At 42.2% G+C, this 17,375-nt stretch overlaps 1 long non-coding RNA gene across 1 annotated transcript; it reads right to left on the reverse strand.

The window, feature by feature from the left end:
* Positions 1-7,628: 7,628 nt before the first annotated feature.
* LOC135189183 (uncharacterized) lies at positions 7,629-14,822 on the reverse strand. The gene is made up of 3 exons (XR_010307949.1): positions 14,786-14,822; positions 9,692-9,751; positions 7,629-8,588 (listed from the first exon to the last, which is right to left on the reverse strand). It is a non-coding gene; the product is annotated as an uncharacterized LOC135189183 (long non-coding RNA).
* Between the last annotated feature and the right edge of the window lie 2,553 nt (positions 14,823-17,375).

Genomic DNA, 17,375 nt, shown 5'->3' on the forward strand with positions numbered 1-17,375 from the left:
TTTAGTCTAAATCTGTCCTCTTCAAGCTTTAATCCATACTCTTATCCTATCAGAAGCCCTTGTAAAAAGTCCCTTCCCTCTTTCTTTTAGGTTTCCTTTCAGATATTGGAAGACTGTTAAAAAGGTCTTTCTGTAGCCCTTTTAATCCAGGCTGAGCAGCCCCAACTCCTTCAGCCTGTCCCCATAAGGGAAATGCTCCAGCCCTCTGATCGTCTTTGTGGCTCTCCTCTGGGTCTGCTCCATCAGTTTGATGTTCCTCTTATGCTGAGGGTGCCTGAACTAGAACCAGTATTCCAGGTGGGGTCTCAGAAGAGCTGGGTAGAAGGGAAGGATCACCTACCTCATCCTACTGATCACGCTTCTTTTGATACAGCCCAGGACACTGTTGGCCATCTGGGTTGCAAACACACTTTACCAGCTCACGTTGAGTTTCTCATCAATTGACATCCCCCCAAGCCCTTCCCCTTGAGACTGCTCTTGAGCTGCTCCTCACTCAGCCTGTATTTGTGCTCGGGATTACCACAATGCAGGTGTAGGACTTTGCTCTTAGCCTTGTTGAACTTCATGAGGTTGAGCCCACCTCTCAACCCAGGAACCATTTACGTGAAGTAATTTTCATGCAGTCACTCTGTCCTGGAGAAAAAGAGAGTAACTTGGAGAGATACTGTCAGTTTTATGCCAGCTGGTCTTACTAAATAAAACCATTTCCTGTTATAGATGCAGTTACTGAGTTGCCACACTGAAAGATGGCTAAATTTGGAATTGCACTTGGTTAATTGTTAGATGCTGCTTACTCTGATGTTCATGCCACCCCTTTCAGGAGTGCTGGAAGGAAATTCCTTCCTTTCATTGTATAGAAATATTGGATGCCTGAATGTCCAGGGACAGATCACAGAATCACAGAATGTTAGAGGTTGGAAGGCACCTCCAAAGATCCTCGAGTCCAACCCTCCTGCCAAAAAGTGGGATCACCTAGGGTAGTTCACACAGGAATGCATCCAAGTGGGTTTTGAAAGTCCAGAGAAGGAGACTCCACAACCACCCTGGGCAGCCCATTCCAGTGCTCTGTCCTTCTCACTGTAAAGAAGCTTCTCCTCATGTTGAGGTGAAACCTTTTATGTTCAAGTTTGTATCCACAGTTCCTTGTCTTACTGCTGCTGACCACTGAAAAGAGATTGGCCCCATCCACTTCACACCCACACCTCAAATGTTTATAGACATTGATAAAATCTCCTTCCTCTCTCTCTTTTCTTCTCCAGGTTCAACAGCCCCAGGTCTCTCAGTCTCTCTCCATAGGGCAGATGCTCAAATCCCTTAATCATTCTTGTGGCTCTTCGTTGGGCTCTCTCTAGCAGATCTAGTGGACTGCAACACGTAGCAAAACAACTCTGGTACCATTGCTTAACAGTTCTGTGTTCTGTAGTGCAACATTTGCACAGAAGCTGACTGAGCTTCCAGCTTGATGCACTAGATAAATCTGTCATTTGCCTCCCAAACTCTGATCTCTTCTATGATCACAATATGATGAAAAAAAGAGTTACATTAAGCTTTATATCACAGGTTTTCTGTTGCCTTTATGGCTTCATTGTTATGTTTTTGACATATTGCTAGTCTTCAGCTAACAGCTTTGTCTCTTTGTATATAATTAATTGACTGTCAGAAAATATCATCAATCAGAAATTCTTCCTCACTTCTAGTAAGAAAATAAAACAGTAAAATCATTTCATGGCCATAAAAATTGATCTGCCTCAGGCTTCTGAGTGAGGCTTTCTTTATAGACTCTGTTTGCTAAGAGGAAAAAAAAAAAAGTAAAGCTGCAGAGAAAGTTTGCATTTTATACTGTAAAATGTATTTCCACAATATTAAGCATGTTTTGGTATTTGTTCGAGTCACTTGTGCTGACTGGAGAATTCCAGAACTGATCATGTTTCGTGTAGAACACCAGAAGAATAAAAAAAAACCCTCCTAATAGACCTGCTGAGCCAACAGTCTTGATTCAGCAGAGTATGTTAACTTAAAAATAGCAACTGGGCTACTGTGATTAAGGAATGCTACAATCTCTAGACAGTGTGGGGAATAAAATGGGATAATTAATAATGAATCCAGTAGTTTTGACTCTCCAGACGAAATGACTGAAACATATTTAGAGCTGTTTTAACTGGGAGCAGCTCTCAGCCTGGTTCCAGAGGGAAACTCAGGCTCAAACCTTTGGAAATACAGAGAGATACCAAAGTTTTCCACTATTATACCATTCCTGCAGAAGCCCTTGATGACTGCATTCGTATTTACATTGAGCCTGTTTCCAAATACCTTAGAGATAAAGGGCCACAAGAGTTACAAAACGGAGCTACCAACAGCCCTGTTCCTCACATTAGTTGCCAAACAGAACTATCAACAGCCCTGATCCCCACAACAGTTACAAACTGGAGCTACCAGCAGCCCTGTTCCTGACAATAGAATCATAGAATCATAGAATCAACCAGGTTGGAAGAGTCCTCCAAGATCATCCAGTCAACCAGACCATGGCACTAAGTGCCTCATCCAGGCTTTGCTTGAACACCTCCAGGATGGTGACTCCACCACCTCCCTGGGCAGCCCATTCCAATGCCAATCACTCTCTCTGCCAACAACTTCCTCCTAACATCCAGCCTAGACCTCCCCTGGCACAACTTGAGACTGTGTCCCCTTGTTCTGTTGCTGGTTGCCTGAGAGAAGAGGCCACCCCCCACCTGGCTGCAGCCTCCCTTCAGGTAGTTGCAGACAGCAATGAGATCCCCCCTGAGCCTCCTCTTCTGCAGGCTGCACACCCCCAGCTCCCTCAGCCTCTCCTCATAGGGTTTGTATTCCAGGCCCCTCACCAGCTTTGTTGCCCTTCTCTGGACAAGTTCCAGCACCCCAACATCTCTGTTGAATTGAGTGGCCCAGAACTGGACACAGGGGCCCAGAACTGGACACCAACTGGAACTAACAACAGCCCTGTTCCTTACAGTAGTTGCCAAATGGAACTATCACAACAACCCTGATCCTCTCAGACTATAAATCAGCCAAAAGTGATTGCCGGGGGGGGTGTGTGTGTTATTATTTCAACTACCTGTGGGTAGTTGTGGTAAGTTCTACAGTAGTAGAGCTGTACTCAGGGTTGGGTTTCAAACAAAAGAGTTGTTTTGTGTTTCTGGAAAACATTACTTTTTATTATGAAGCTGTGGATGGGTCCCAGGTTCCCAAGAAAACTACAGAGGAGGTAGTCCCATCCCAGGGCATGGACCTGATCATCCCAGGATGTTGTAAGATTGTTATTCTGTTCCACTTTCCAGTATCACAGCTTATAAGGCAGAGCCTGGCATATATTGGCTTCCTCTTCCCCCTCTCCTTCCCTTGTTTTCTCCTGATACTGGCTTCCCCTTCCCTTCTTTTCCCTGGGCAGAGTGGCATCCCTGCCTATCTCATAGCTTGTGTGGGGAGATGGCTCCCAGCTGGCAGGGAATTTCGAGCCTGCTGAGGCCTTGTAGGCCTAGGCTGGGGAGGGTAGTTCTGGCCTACTCTCAGGCCTGCTGAGAGTGGAAGGGGTGCAGGACTCCAGGTAGACTTTGTCCAACAGACTTGGCCTAGCTTGTGGATGCATTTGTTCTACCCAAAATGCACCTGTAAACAGAACCTCCCTTTAAACTTCCAACCAGTGTGCAGCATCTTCATCCTTACTCTTCAAAAGGAGTAAGAGTTGCTTCTGTGCTCCAGTCCCACATAGCTCATGGCCTTAAACTGGGGTAGAATCAAATACGATTCTTAAAGTAAAAAGTATTGAAACTAGGAGATTTTTAAATGCAGATGAGATTTAGGCAGAATGCTGAGGTCTAAAAACCTCCTCAATAACATGCATTTACCAAACTGAGTCAGCCTCTGAACCTTGATCTTTGAACAATGCTATTAGATGACCTTGGCAGAAGATGATGTAATGAGCTTGTGAAATCTGGTGCTGACAAAAAGGCATCTCAACAGTGATAATGATGAAAATGTTATCCAGGAAAAGTGAGTGCATGTCTCTTGCTCAGGAGTAAGTGGGAAAATGCAGAATAAACTTGGGCAGAGTAGATGAAATGACAGAGGAAGAAAAGGATCTGTCCATTTTGTTTAATCAAAGGACATCTCTGAGCTTCAAAATGATGAAAACTTTTCAGAGTAATAATTATGCATGTAGCATGGCTACAGAGAAGGTTATCTCTGAGCATAACATATGAGGGGTTTCTAAAAGATTAGCTGAAAACAGGATATATGTATCACAGTATCATAGTATCATCAGGGTTGGAAGAGACCTCACAGATCATCAAGTCCAACCCTTTACCACAGAGCTCAAGGCTAGACCATGGCACCAAGTGCCACGTCCAGTCCTGCCTTGAACAGCTCCAGGGACGGCGACTCCACCACCTCCCCGGGCAGCCCATTCCAGTGTCCAATGACTCTCTCAGTGAAGAACTTTCTCCTCACCTCAAGTCTAAATCTCCCCTGGCGCAGCCTGAGGCTGTGTCCTCTTGTTCTGGTGCTGGCCACCTGAGAGAAGAGAGCAACCTCCTCCTGGCCACAACCACCCCTCAGGTAGCTGCAGACAGCAATAAGGTCCCCCCTGAGCCTCCTCTTCTCCAGGCTAAACAATCCCATCTCCCTCAGCCTCTCCTCGTAGGGCTTGTGCTGGCCATAAGCCTATTTAGGCTACAAGGTCTTGTAATGACAGGATGAGGAGGAATGGGTTTAAACTGGCAGAGGGGAGATTCAGGCTAGGTGTTAGGAAGTTCTTTCCAGTGAGGGTGGTGAGACACTGGCACAGGTTGCCCAAGGAGGTTGTGGATGCTCCCTTCCTGGAGGTATTCAAGGCAACATTAGATGAAGCCCTGAGCAACCTGTTCTAGTGGGAAGTGTCCCTATCTATGGTGAGGGGGTTGGAACTGGATGATATTTGAGGACCCTTCCAACCTAAACTGTTCTATGATTCCAGAAATTCAAAGAAATTCTCAGGTTATAAAGCAATTGGGATCATCCTTCCAAATGATGGCAGTGGTAGAAAATCAAATATGATTCTGGATGGAACTGGAAAATCGAGCTACAATGACTGGACACAACATCTGATGATGTACAAGGTTATTCCCAGTATTATGTTATGAATCTGGTTTTCAAAGACCATATTTGCTTGAGGTAGAAATAAAAAGACATTATATTGTTCCTCTTAATGCTGTGCTGAGGCCTAGCTGCAGACACTTCAAGATACTGTTTACAAATAATTTCCTTCTGTCAGAGGCTATCGAAGTAAATTAAAAGTTTATGAAGCCTCAATTTTCAAGTGCATATGAGGGCTTTATTTCTGAGTTGAAAGCATTGTTAAGCTGTTAGTACTGAAACTAGGAGGCTTATGTTAAGACTGAATTACTCATGTTTGGAAGCCATCTGCAAGGAAAAAAAGAACTGGGCTGGAAGAAAGTGCAGTAAAGACACCAAAAAGGGTTTTACTTCTGGCTGCTGCTTTAATTTGTTTTGGAATGGGAACCTCTAGTCTGCCTTTGAAAGGAGAAAAGGTAAAGGAAAGCAGCTGTTTTGTTCCTGTTTTTCCAGCAGTCATCACTATTTTGTAGCAAGATAATTACTTCTAGTTTACACCAGTATTCCAGCTTTTCACTTAAAAAGAATCATAAATCTAAAGACAACTTTGAGGCTTGAAGTTTTTTTTTATTTGTTTTCCAAAAGATTTCACTCATTTTGAAAGGTGAATAAAATCCAGGTCTTGGTATATCTCAGAGAATGCAAAAATACAAAGTGGTAGAGCAGAAGGGAAAGAAGGGATCACAGGATGTTAAGGGTTGGAAGGGGCCCAAGGAGATAGAGTCCAATCCACTTGCTGGAGCAGGACAATGCTATCTAACACAGATCACAGAGGAACACATCCAGACAGGCCTTGAAAGGCTCCAGAGAAGGAGACTCCACAACCTCTCTGGGCAGCCTGTGACAGTGCTCTGTGACCCTTACAGTAAAGAAGTTCCCCCTTGTGTTGAGGCAGAGCCTCTTTTGCTGCAATTTACACCCACTGCTCCTTATCACAGAGAGAAGAGCCTGTTACCCCTGCTCCTGGCCAGCCTTCAGATACTTATTAACATTTATCAAACCCCCTCTCAGTCTTCTCTTCTCCAGAATAAAAAGCCCCAGGTCTCTCAGCCTCTCCTCACAATCCATACCCTCCAGTCCCCTCATCATCCTCACTGCTCTCTGCTGGACCCTCTCCAGCAGATCCCTGTTCCCCTTCAACTGGGGAGCCCAAAACTGAACACATAGATCAAGGGTGTTTTAAAATTTTCATGAATCTAAGGGCTCTTTCTGCTTCTATAAATGTTGAGTTTCAGTCAAAGCAATTTGTATATAATCTTATTTACCTGTCAGAGCAGTGATTGTTGTGGGTGAGTATTTAATTCTAAGGAATGGCTGTTTCTGGTTTTTCATGCAAAAAATTATAAATGATGACCAATTGTAATAATTTATTTTTGAATGTTAGCATTTACAGCTCCATGTACTTGATTCTTAAGCCCATTTTTAATATACACAAAGTTCAGTACATTTGTATGTTCTATGACCTTGTTTCCTGATGATTTAAGGACTGTAATTGCCTTTCTCACTGTGCATCTAAGTTCTAAAGAAATAATCTTTGGCTATGAAGTTCTTGACAGAGAGAGTGATTGGCATTGGAATGGGCTGCCCAGGGAGGTGATGGAGTCACCATCCCTGAAGGTGTTCAAGAAAAGACTGAATGAGGCACTTAGTGCCATGGTCTAATTGATTGGACAGGGCTGGGTGATAGGTGACCTGGATGATCTTGGAGGTCTATTCTAACCTGCTTGATTCTATGATTCTATTTAAACTGTGAATAAATAGTAATAAATGTGAGGCTTAAGGTATCAGAATGAGCTGCCCAGGGAGGTGGTTGAGTCACAAACCCTGGATATGTTTAATAGTCATTTGGACATGGAGCTTGGGGCTATGGTTTAGGGTGCAGCTTGTAGAGTAGGGATATCAGTTGGACTTGGTGAACCTGAGGGGCTCTTCCAACTTGAATGTGTCTAATTCTTTGTGGAACAGTGGAGGAGAAAGTGAGAAATGTAATCAGTCCTAAAAAAACCTAGATATTTATGAATACACATCAATTAAGCTTACACTTTTGTTTCAAAGTAATTACTAACAGATGTTACAAAGGGGAAATTAACACAAGATTGTTTTTTCCAACATTAATATTGTTTATTAATTTTGATATTCAGAGCTCTCTCCATCCCCAACCACTAATGATATTTAAGTTCTTACACAGTCATAGAAACATTCTATGGATAATATCTAGATATAATAATAACCAGAATATATATATATACAAATTGAACTGGAAGAGAAGATTCCCACTGACAAACACAGCTTTCAGTCAACATACTGCTTGTCCACTAGATGGACTCAAGGAGCTCTTTCTGCTTATGGCAGAAGGCAATGGAGAGTTACAAAAAGGCTTATAAGCACTTACAAATTATTATTACCCGACTCGCAGGGGCTAGCCCCAGTTCAGGCAGCACTCAGACGCTTTCAGGGAACTCTGTTTTGTCATCCATTGTTTTGTCATCCAGGCTTCTGGGGAAAGGAGGCATAAAATCTGACGTTGTCTCCTGGCTCCTCTGGACAAGGACTTCTAGTGCAGGGCTTCTAGTCTTGGCAGGAGACTTCAAGTGTCTTACAATGTTCAATCTCAGCACTGCGTCATGCCAGTCAGGGAGGCCAATCACGCAGAAGCATTCAAAGCCTGTTCCTGGTAAACTTGCAACAGTGGATTTTCCAGGTAAACAATAAGGCAGTAAGCAATTACAGCAGGCAATGGCAGAGAGCACATTGATAAAAGGACATACACAGGTAAACAACGTGGGCAGAGATTGATTGCCCTTTGGACACAGAATAGCAGTTAGCCAAACCTTACCATATTATGCAAAGCCATAGGCTCACTTTACCCAAATTTGGGAAAAGCACAGGTGTTGCACAAGGCAGGCACAAGCTAAATGTGTGTACCTTGTTTACCACAGGACCCTGGGCAGGCCAGAGTCCTTAGACTTAGTGGCTCCAAGTCCTTTTGTGTTCTTTTCCTGCGCTTGCTTCTCTGGTGGAGCAGAAAAACATGCCAGGGCAAGCCAGGATATGTATTAAGTCTATTTTGGGCCCATCAGGCTTACCACAACACCAAGTAAAACATTAGATGCAGCTAATGACACTTAAATCTATATTTTCACTCCCCTTACAAAACATCAAATTGTTTTTTCTCCAATATAAAAATCCTTTTAAGCTTCATAATTCCTACGTGGTAGTTAAGCTTATCCATTTCTTTTGAAAATTCTTTCTATTACAAGAAAATGCACACTGAAAAATTGTTAAATGTAGGCAGGAAACTGCAAACTAAACAAACTGCAGGTGATACTTGTAGGGTCTGCTTCCAACTTATCTTGACTTTCTGGTCTGGTGGAGAGTGGATCTAATAAATATCTGAGGGCTGGGTGTCAAGAGGAAGGGGAGAAGCTCTTCTCAGCTGCACCCTGTAATAAGACAAGGGGTACTGGATGTAAGCTACAGCACAAGAGGTTCCACCTCAACATGAGGAAGAGCTTCTTTACTGTAAGGGTCACAAAGCACTGCAACAGGCTCCCCAGAGAGGTTGTAGAGTCTCCTTCTCTAGAGACTTTCAAGACCTATCTGGATGCATACCTGTGTGACCTGCACTGTATTATGGCCCTGTTCTGGCAGGGGGGTTGGACTCAATCTCTGGCAGTCCCTTCCAATGCCTAACATCCTGTGGTCACTGTTTCATTACATGTATTCTAGAGATACAAATGGCACAGCTATCCATTATGAGAGTGTGCTATGCCTACGTACTAGACCACTTGGAAATGCTTTGAAGACTTTGAGGAAACACACCATATAATAATGATAGGCTTATACCTTTTATAGCTGAAATGAGAGCCTAGATATTCAGGAGGGCTTATTTTAGATGTGAGGTGAGTAGGATTGTAGAAAGAAGACACTTTTAAGCTTCTTGTGTAGTGATCCCCAACTAGCAGTCAGTCAGCAGTGTCAGTACAAACATACCTCTCGATTTCTCTTAATTGGGATATGGAGATACATGGCTATAGCTCTTACTCCCTTCTCTCACACACTTTTTTTTGTTGGCACAGCTTTTCTTCCCCTATTCTGTTGAAGAATGAAATGGAGAGGGTGGCTAAGCGGGCTTGACTCTTAGCAAAGGTTAACAGACAACATGGTGGGGGGTGGCCTCTTCTCCCAGGCAACCAGCAATAGAACAAGGGGACACAGTCTCAAGTTGTGCCAGGAAAAGTATAGGCTGGCTGTTAGGAGGAAGTTGTTGCCAGAGAGAGTGATTGGCATTGGAATGGGCTGCCCAGGGAGGTGGTGGAGGCACTGTCCCTGGAGGTGTTCAAGAAAAGCCTGGCTGAGGCACTTAGTGCCATGGTCTAGTCGACTGGATAAGGCTGGGTGCTAGGTCGGACTGGATGATCTTGGAGGTGTCTTCCAACCTGGTTTATTCTATGGATTTTTCAAATTTTGATTCAGAACAGAGTGCTCATTTTCTTCAAACCATCTTCAAAAACCTCACACTAAGAAGAAGTCTGCATAGACTCACCACAAATATTTGGATCCTTTGGTTGCTATTAAACCTTTATATAGCTTGAAGCAGTGACAACTGGAAAAGTAAAAGCAGAGGAAGAAAAAAACTAGCAATTAATCAATCTTATTACCTGCACACGAAATTGTCTCAGTTGTCATCATGGGAAAAAAAATTGTAGTTTTCTAATGTTTCAAATTGAACATGCATTGCTGTCTTTGGGAATGAGACAAGACAAAGTGGGTGATGTTTACAGTATAGTTAGTCTTCAACATTTTCTGCTTCTGGATGATGGGTATGATTGGGGGGTTGAATAATAGACTGCAAGGCATTTCACATCTCAGGTGTTTGATCATGACTTATTTTATGATGAACGATTTTATAGTAGCTTGTGGCACTTTACAGTTGTAAGGTGACTAAAGAGCAACAGGTAGACAGGGTAAGCTACATATATGTAAAGGTCTAAGGCTTTGTGTGTACTGTAGCACTGAATTTTTCCTCTATCTCAATATATACCTCTATTGGCACTGGATATTTTACAGTTGCAGACTGCCTTCTGGAATGCCTTTTCTCCACAGGTAAACATAAAAGCAAAAAATCTCATTTGAGATCATGAAAAATATTAAATAATGTTAAAGAAATCAAAGGTTGAAAAATGTTTTGGAGAAAATGACTCCTATACTGGCCCCAGCAAAGCCTTGAGGGCTAGGGGGCTTAGCACCAGGTCTCAGGTGTCTTGTGGTGCCCTCAACGTGCCTGCATGGTCAAATGAGGCACAAAGATTTGAATTCATTGGCCAGGACAATGGTGTTAGTGCCTATTGGCCAGTTTGATTTTCAAAATGAAGTATTTCAAAGGGAATGATTTAGAAACCCACACCTTTCTGCATTCAGCCTTTCTGCCTCTCATTGTCTGCAGCTCGTTAGAGGAAGCCACCTGTACGCAGCTCACACCTGCCAGCTTAGCAGCAACTCAGCACTCCTTCCCTCTGCCTGGAATATTTTGTATTTTACCCTGAGATCATTATCATGAGTTGTGAAAGCATTTTTAATACAGGAGAATTACTCAGGGACCAAAAATGTCATGAGTACATATGCTGGAGTGAATGCCAAGACTCCATAAGCATAGTTAGAATTTTCCCTGGTTTTGCATTACTATTTTCCAAGTTCTGATTGTTTAAACTGTTTAATTCTGTGCAATTACTTCCTGTCAACCAAAAAAATCCAAAGAATCTCAGGGAATTTTCCCAATTTTTAAAATAAGAGTTAAAAATTAAGATTCATATAAATTCTGAATGTTAATTTCCATAACTATTATTCATTTCCAGTACAAACATGCAATACATTTAAAAAAAAATCAAGTATTACTTTTTTGGTATCATTTTTTATTCCTGTCACCACTAAATTCAAAAGAAGTTGCAGTTCCTTGTACACTCCAGTATCTATTCCAAAGTGAATTTGGGTTGGAGAAGAAGAGACTGAAGGGTGACCTCATTAACGTTAATCAATATGTAAATAGTGAGTGACAAGAGAATGGAGCCAGGATCTGCTAGATAATGCCCAATGATAGGACAGGAGGTAATGGATGGAAATTGGAGGCATAGAAAGTTCCATGTAAATGTGAGGAAGAATTCTTTTCAGTGTGATGGTGACAGAGCACTGGAACAGGCTGCCCTGGGCGGGGGTTGTGGAGTCTCCCTCTCTGAAGATACTCCAGACCCACCTGGATGCATTACTGTGTGATCTGGCATAGGTGATCCTGCTCTGGCAGGGAGTTTGGGCTAGATGATCTTTCAAAGTCTCTTCCAAACCCTAACACTCTGTGAACCAATGCTCTGAATATAGGCAGTTACACAGACTATTGCAATGGATTTCAGTGTGACATTTCACCACTGTGTTTGATATATACCATCTAGTTTTTATAGGTCTCTCACAGTTAACTCAGTTTTATGACCATGAAAAAGGCTACCTACATAACATTAACTCTGAGAAATAACTTGTGTGAAATATGATCCTTACACATGGTGCTTACTATAGTAAATATAATCTCTTTGTTGCAAGCTGCTTGTCACAGCGAAATGCAGCTGGGAACTTATAGGTAAGTAAGATACAAGTATTAAGGACAAACTGCTCTTACATTCTGGAGAAGAGACTGAGAGGAGCCCTTGTTGCTCTCTACAACTACCTGAAGGGAGGTTGGAGCAAGGAGGGAGGCAGCATCTTCTCCTCGATAGCAAGTCACAGATATAGTGGCAATAGGGAGGCTGAAAGCTAGATGTTAGGAAATATTCTTCACTGAAAGGTTTATCTGACATTGGAATGGTCTGCCCAGGGCAATAGTGGAATCACCATCCATGGAGGTGTTGAACCAGCATGTGGTCTACAGACCCACTTTCAGTTGGTGCCGCCCAGGGCATGTCCTGCTTGCCACCTGGTATGGCTTGAAGCTTGCTGGTGACTACATGCACACACTGCACACACAGAGCGGAGAGCATACTTAGCCAACAGTCAGAAATAAAGCTTTATGAGGCTGACTACAGTCAGGAGCAGGCTCAGCCATACAAGACTAGTGAGAGTTTACTTACATTTGGGCATCCTTTTTATCCATGTTCCTCTCCATTTTCTGCACTTGCTCTTCTACAAATCACCTGCATTTCTTCCTTCTTAGGTTCTCATACAGGTCTCATAAATTTGTTTAATCTCACATAACACCACAATTATTATAAAACAAACCTTTTCCCCATGAGACTAACAATAATGTTGTTCCTTAACAGCTGGAAAGTTCAGTTTGAACTTCCTTAAGGCTTCAGGTGATTCCTTCAACAGTCTATCAATCAGGAACCTGAGTCCTAATCTCCAATATTGTCTGTGCTATCCTTCTGCTCTGGTCAGAGCTTGCATGGAGTACTGTGTCCAGCTCTGGGGCCCTCAACATAAGGAGGACATGGACATAATGGATAGGATCTGGAGGAGGGCCACAAAATTGAGCAGAGGGCTGGACTACATCCCTTATGAAGACAGGCTGAGAGAGCTGGGGTTCAGCCTGGAGATGAGAAAGCTCCAGAGAAACCTCATAGCAAACTTCCAGTGCCTGAAGGGAGCCTAGAAGAAAGCTGTGAGGGCCTGTTGCACTAGAACAAGGGCCAATGGTTTTAAACTACAGAAAAGTAGATTTAAATTGACCATTAGGAAGAAATTCTTTACTACAAGTGTGGTGGAACAGAACATCCCAAGAGGTTTCTCACATGGAAGCTTCACTCTGAAGATATAAAGAGTCAGGCTTGATGGGGCTCTGAGACACCTAAGCCAGGTGGGGATGTCCTGCTTAGTACAAGGGGTTTGGAGTAGGTGATCTTTAAAGGCTCCTTCCAACCCAATGCATTCTATAATTCTACAATTATATACTTTTTTTGGTTATTTTGTTGGTTGTTTTTTTTTTCCTCTTCTCCTGTGTCTCATACTAGGCTCTTATGCTGAAAATGCACTAACTAGATATTCTCACAAACCAGACATCATTCCATTAACATCATCTCTCACAGAAAGTGCACATATTACAACTTATCACAGTATAACCAAGGTTGGAAGAGACCTCAAAGATCATCGAGTTCGGCAAAGGACATAAAAGTCTTTCTCAGTTTTCTCATTAATATTCTTAAGCTTGGAAAAGAGTCCCAGGGTCTAATTACACATCCTGTGAAGAAGTGGGGTTTTTAACTACTGGTTTGTGGTTTTTTTTTTAAACCCTTATTTCCTTTATTACCATTGTGCTGTCTTTCTAATTGTGGTGTAAGACAGGAAGAACAGACATTTATCTTCTGTAGGCCAATATTTGGTCTATATTCATCATGAGCTCATTACATAAAGGCTTCTTTTCCCCTTTATAGTTTTATGAAGTAAGTAACTGACAATAATAATGCAGCATCTCAGAACAGGAAGCAGGAAATTTAGGTAGCATTCACCTTTGTCCCTATTTGTCTTATTCTGATGTTGGCAGGCTGTTTCCTTCAGCCTGGTAGAAGCTGGAATAATACAAAGAAGCTAAGATCTTGAGCATAATCTATCTCTTAGCATCATGCCATAGTGAATACAGTGTTCCAGAGGATGTCAAAATATTGATTTATATAAAAGAACTTGGAAACCCTGTGCCATTCATCATCTTACTTCTTATGTGGCTTAATGTTTTGTTTGCCTTATGACTGGAGTTGTAAATTAAACAAATACCTCTCAATTACTGCCAATGACTAATGGCCTCTTTCTTGAGACAGAAGCAAGCAATCAGCTTAAGATTTTGTTTTCATGTATAAAGTGCTTTGCATGCACTTATTCTGAATATCATTTCCCCCTTCAGCTTGTTTAGTTAGTTCTCTGTAACATTTCCCTTAATCCTAGGGTTTGGATTAACTCAAATAATTCTGTAAACTTCAGATTTTGCCATTGCCTTGCTTATCACTTATTAAATATAATAAGCACTGCAGGATTGAAAATGAAAATGAACGACTTGATAGCAGCCACCACATTAATACTCTGTTTAGCTGTGCATATCAAATTTGGGGGGAAACATGTTTGCCTAACAGAATAGATTTGTAACAGCACGAAAGATGCGTAAGGGAATTACAAAGCCTAATTATCATTATTGTAATGTCATTTGCATTCCTGAGTTGTCCACTGGAGAAAGCGCACAGTCTTTCAAAGTTTTGTGAAGTAAATGTAGTTATTTACTTTTAATGAACTGCTTTGGCCAAGTGCTTCACAATTTTGCTGATGCTACTCTTAATTTTGTTTACAAGAAAACCTCCCATCCCTAAATGTCTCCAGAGCTAGGCTGGATGTGGCCCTAGTCAGTCTGATGTGACATGAGATGCCTCTGCTGGGGGCAAGGCAGGTGGAACAGCATGATTCTTGAGGTCCCTTCCAGCCCTGATAATTCTTTGAGGCTACAATTCCTTCATGCCAATTCAATGCATCTCAAAACGTTTCACAGCCATCACCCATAAGTGACTGTAATCAATGGTAATCGTAGAGTCCCTAACCTGTCAAACCGGGGGGCCAACCAGGCCCCCCGGCCTTTTAGATCACCTCCACCATTCACCCAGTGTGCACCATGGGTACTCACCAGCAGCGATGAGAGGAGGATCCCTCTGCCCAGTTGGGCACAGCTTGGGGCTTCTGTCTTTCCTGGGCTGATTATAAAGGGGAGTGGGCAGGGTGGGTGAAGTGGTTACACCTGGTGTGGGAGGGGACTCCAACAGAACTCAGGTGTTCTGGGTTTGGTGGGAAAGAGACAAAGGCAGGGTGGGGTGGGAAAGGGTCAGATATGGTGGAAAAGGGAAGGTGGAGCTGAAAGGAAAGAGATGGAGAGGAAAGGAGGGATATGGGGGAGGAGGGAGATAAAGACAAAGTCATAAAAGTGACAGCTAGATTGTAGTGTTTGCACTGAAACCAGCCTTTGCACAACCAACCCTTTGTCATTTCTGCTTGAAGTAGTAACCAGACAGCTCCACTGGCTCACTATGTTGGCTGAAGAAGAGCAAGTCACACCTGTCTAAAAGGAAAAAAATGGGGAAATAAAGAGGAAAACTAAGAAATAAAAATGAAAAGGAAAAGCAATTACAAATTACAATTATTTATATGCAAAGCACAAAGTTCTGCATGGGCCAGCAGTGTGCCCTTGTGGTCAAAAGGGCCGATGGCAGCCTGGGGTGCATCAGGAAGATTGTGTCCAGCAGGTCTAGGGAGATTCTTCTCCCCCTCTACTCTGCCCTGGTGAGACCACACCTGGAATACTATGCCCAGATTTGGGCTCCCCAATTCAAGAGAGACAGATATTAGCTGGAGAGAATCCAATTGATTCTTGTGTGGACTACCCTAGGGGATCCTGCTTTGGCAGAGGTATTAGACTTGATGCTGTCTGGAGGTCCCTTCCAACCTCTAATATTCTGTGATTCTTATACAGAAGGACATTTTTATAGGCAGGGACTATCTGCTCACCCAATGGAAGAGACTCACACCCCAAAGCCTGGAAACACAGCAACAGGAACAGGAAGCCTCTCATATTACAATCTAAACCTCAAACCCATAATACTTTGTTCCAGTCAGCACTTTCTTTTTTGAAGCTGGTGTGACAGCAGCATGGTATTGAATACCAGGAGCATGGCATTGATTATCAGGAGCAGATTCAACTCAACCCACAACACAACTGTAAATTAATAAGCCCTGATTTAGCATAGGTCATCTGTCCTCATTCTCTTAGCTGCCTCTCTTTTTCTTGAACCAAAATCTTCTGTTCTAATGGATCTGACGTTGATAAAATAACTTTGGAAGCTGTTCCTGGCACTGAACTTCTGGAGCATTGCAACCAATAGTTGAAGACATATAAATTAAATCCATACTTTCAAGACTTGACATCTCTTGTTGGAAATATCAATGCTATCTAATACCCTTCTACAACAAGTTCTATCTTACAAGTGGTGTTTGATACAGGTGCTGTACATGTGTTCTGGATGCCTGCATTTGTTCTTCTACTTTAATCAGAGTGAGAGAGACTCTTGCTTGGGCTAACTTTGACTGACAGTAGATAGGATGACTTTTTAACCTACTGAGATAGGATAGACTAGATGAGATCTTACTTCTTATTACCTGTTTATATACAGAGGGAAGCCACAATCATCTAATGATTAAATATGGTATTAAAAGATCTGATTTTAATTTAGGAAACAACTCACTTTTTTTTCTTTTGGTAGCATAATGCAAACAAACAAACAAACAAACATGCCTGTGAAAAAACAAACAAACATGCAAACTGCTGAAATTAAAAGCAGCTTAGCAGTAAGTGACTGGTTTTTGTTTTGTTTTGTTCTTCTGTTCATACTAAAGAGCAGTGACAGATGCTCTGCCATATATTCAATCTGTTTCAGTAAACTCCATCACAGGAAAGAGATGAGATTTCCCCCCACCCTGCCCCCAATTAAATAAAAAAGAGAGAGAAAAATAGTTTTTTTCTCAGACCTTCCAATCCTTCAAGCCACATTTTCACTTAAAAACTTCTTTTTCTTCTAATTCCTTGGTTTAATGCTGAATTGTTCTATCACAGTGAGTCTGCTAAAGCAGAAGGTATCCATTTGCACACATTTTGGGAAGTAACATCCTTTAAGCAGCACAAAAGCAAAGAACTCTAATACTATTCCTTGAGAAACTACCAAAATAGACAGATTTTTGCTTCTGCATCCTCTACTGGCACAGATAATAACCAAGTTTCTCAAAGAAAATTCAATAACACAGTCCTTCACAGGGCACAAATAACCAGAGACTACACAGCAGAGCTGTTTGGTAAAATACAGGCAGAGTAGTGCACAGCTCTTAGCCCTGTTGCTGCTGCCCTTTGCTTTAGTTACGCTGGCAACACCAACAACATTTACAAGCAAAAGGATCTGAGAGCAAAGTAAGAGATTTGGAAATCTCTTTAGTTCAGTTTGGTAGGTGTAAAAGCTAATACTAAAAATGTTATTTTTCATATTCTAAAATACTTTCTTAATTCTCAAGTGGCAGCACACTGCACAGGCAGGAGAATAATGGTAGAATAGATAGATGCAGTGTTGCTTTGGGCCAGTTTACTTTTTCTTCCTGCTCTGTAGCACAAGGAAGAGGAGTCTGAGTGGCCTCTATTGCTTTGCTCATGCCACAGATCTGTCTCTTTGGCTTGGCTG

The sequence above is a fragment of the Pogoniulus pusillus genome, chromosome 31 (assembly GCF_015220805.1).
Source record: "Pogoniulus pusillus isolate bPogPus1 chromosome 31, bPogPus1.pri, whole genome shotgun sequence".
Classification (NCBI taxonomy): domain Eukaryota; kingdom Metazoa; phylum Chordata; class Aves; order Piciformes; family Lybiidae; genus Pogoniulus; species Pogoniulus pusillus.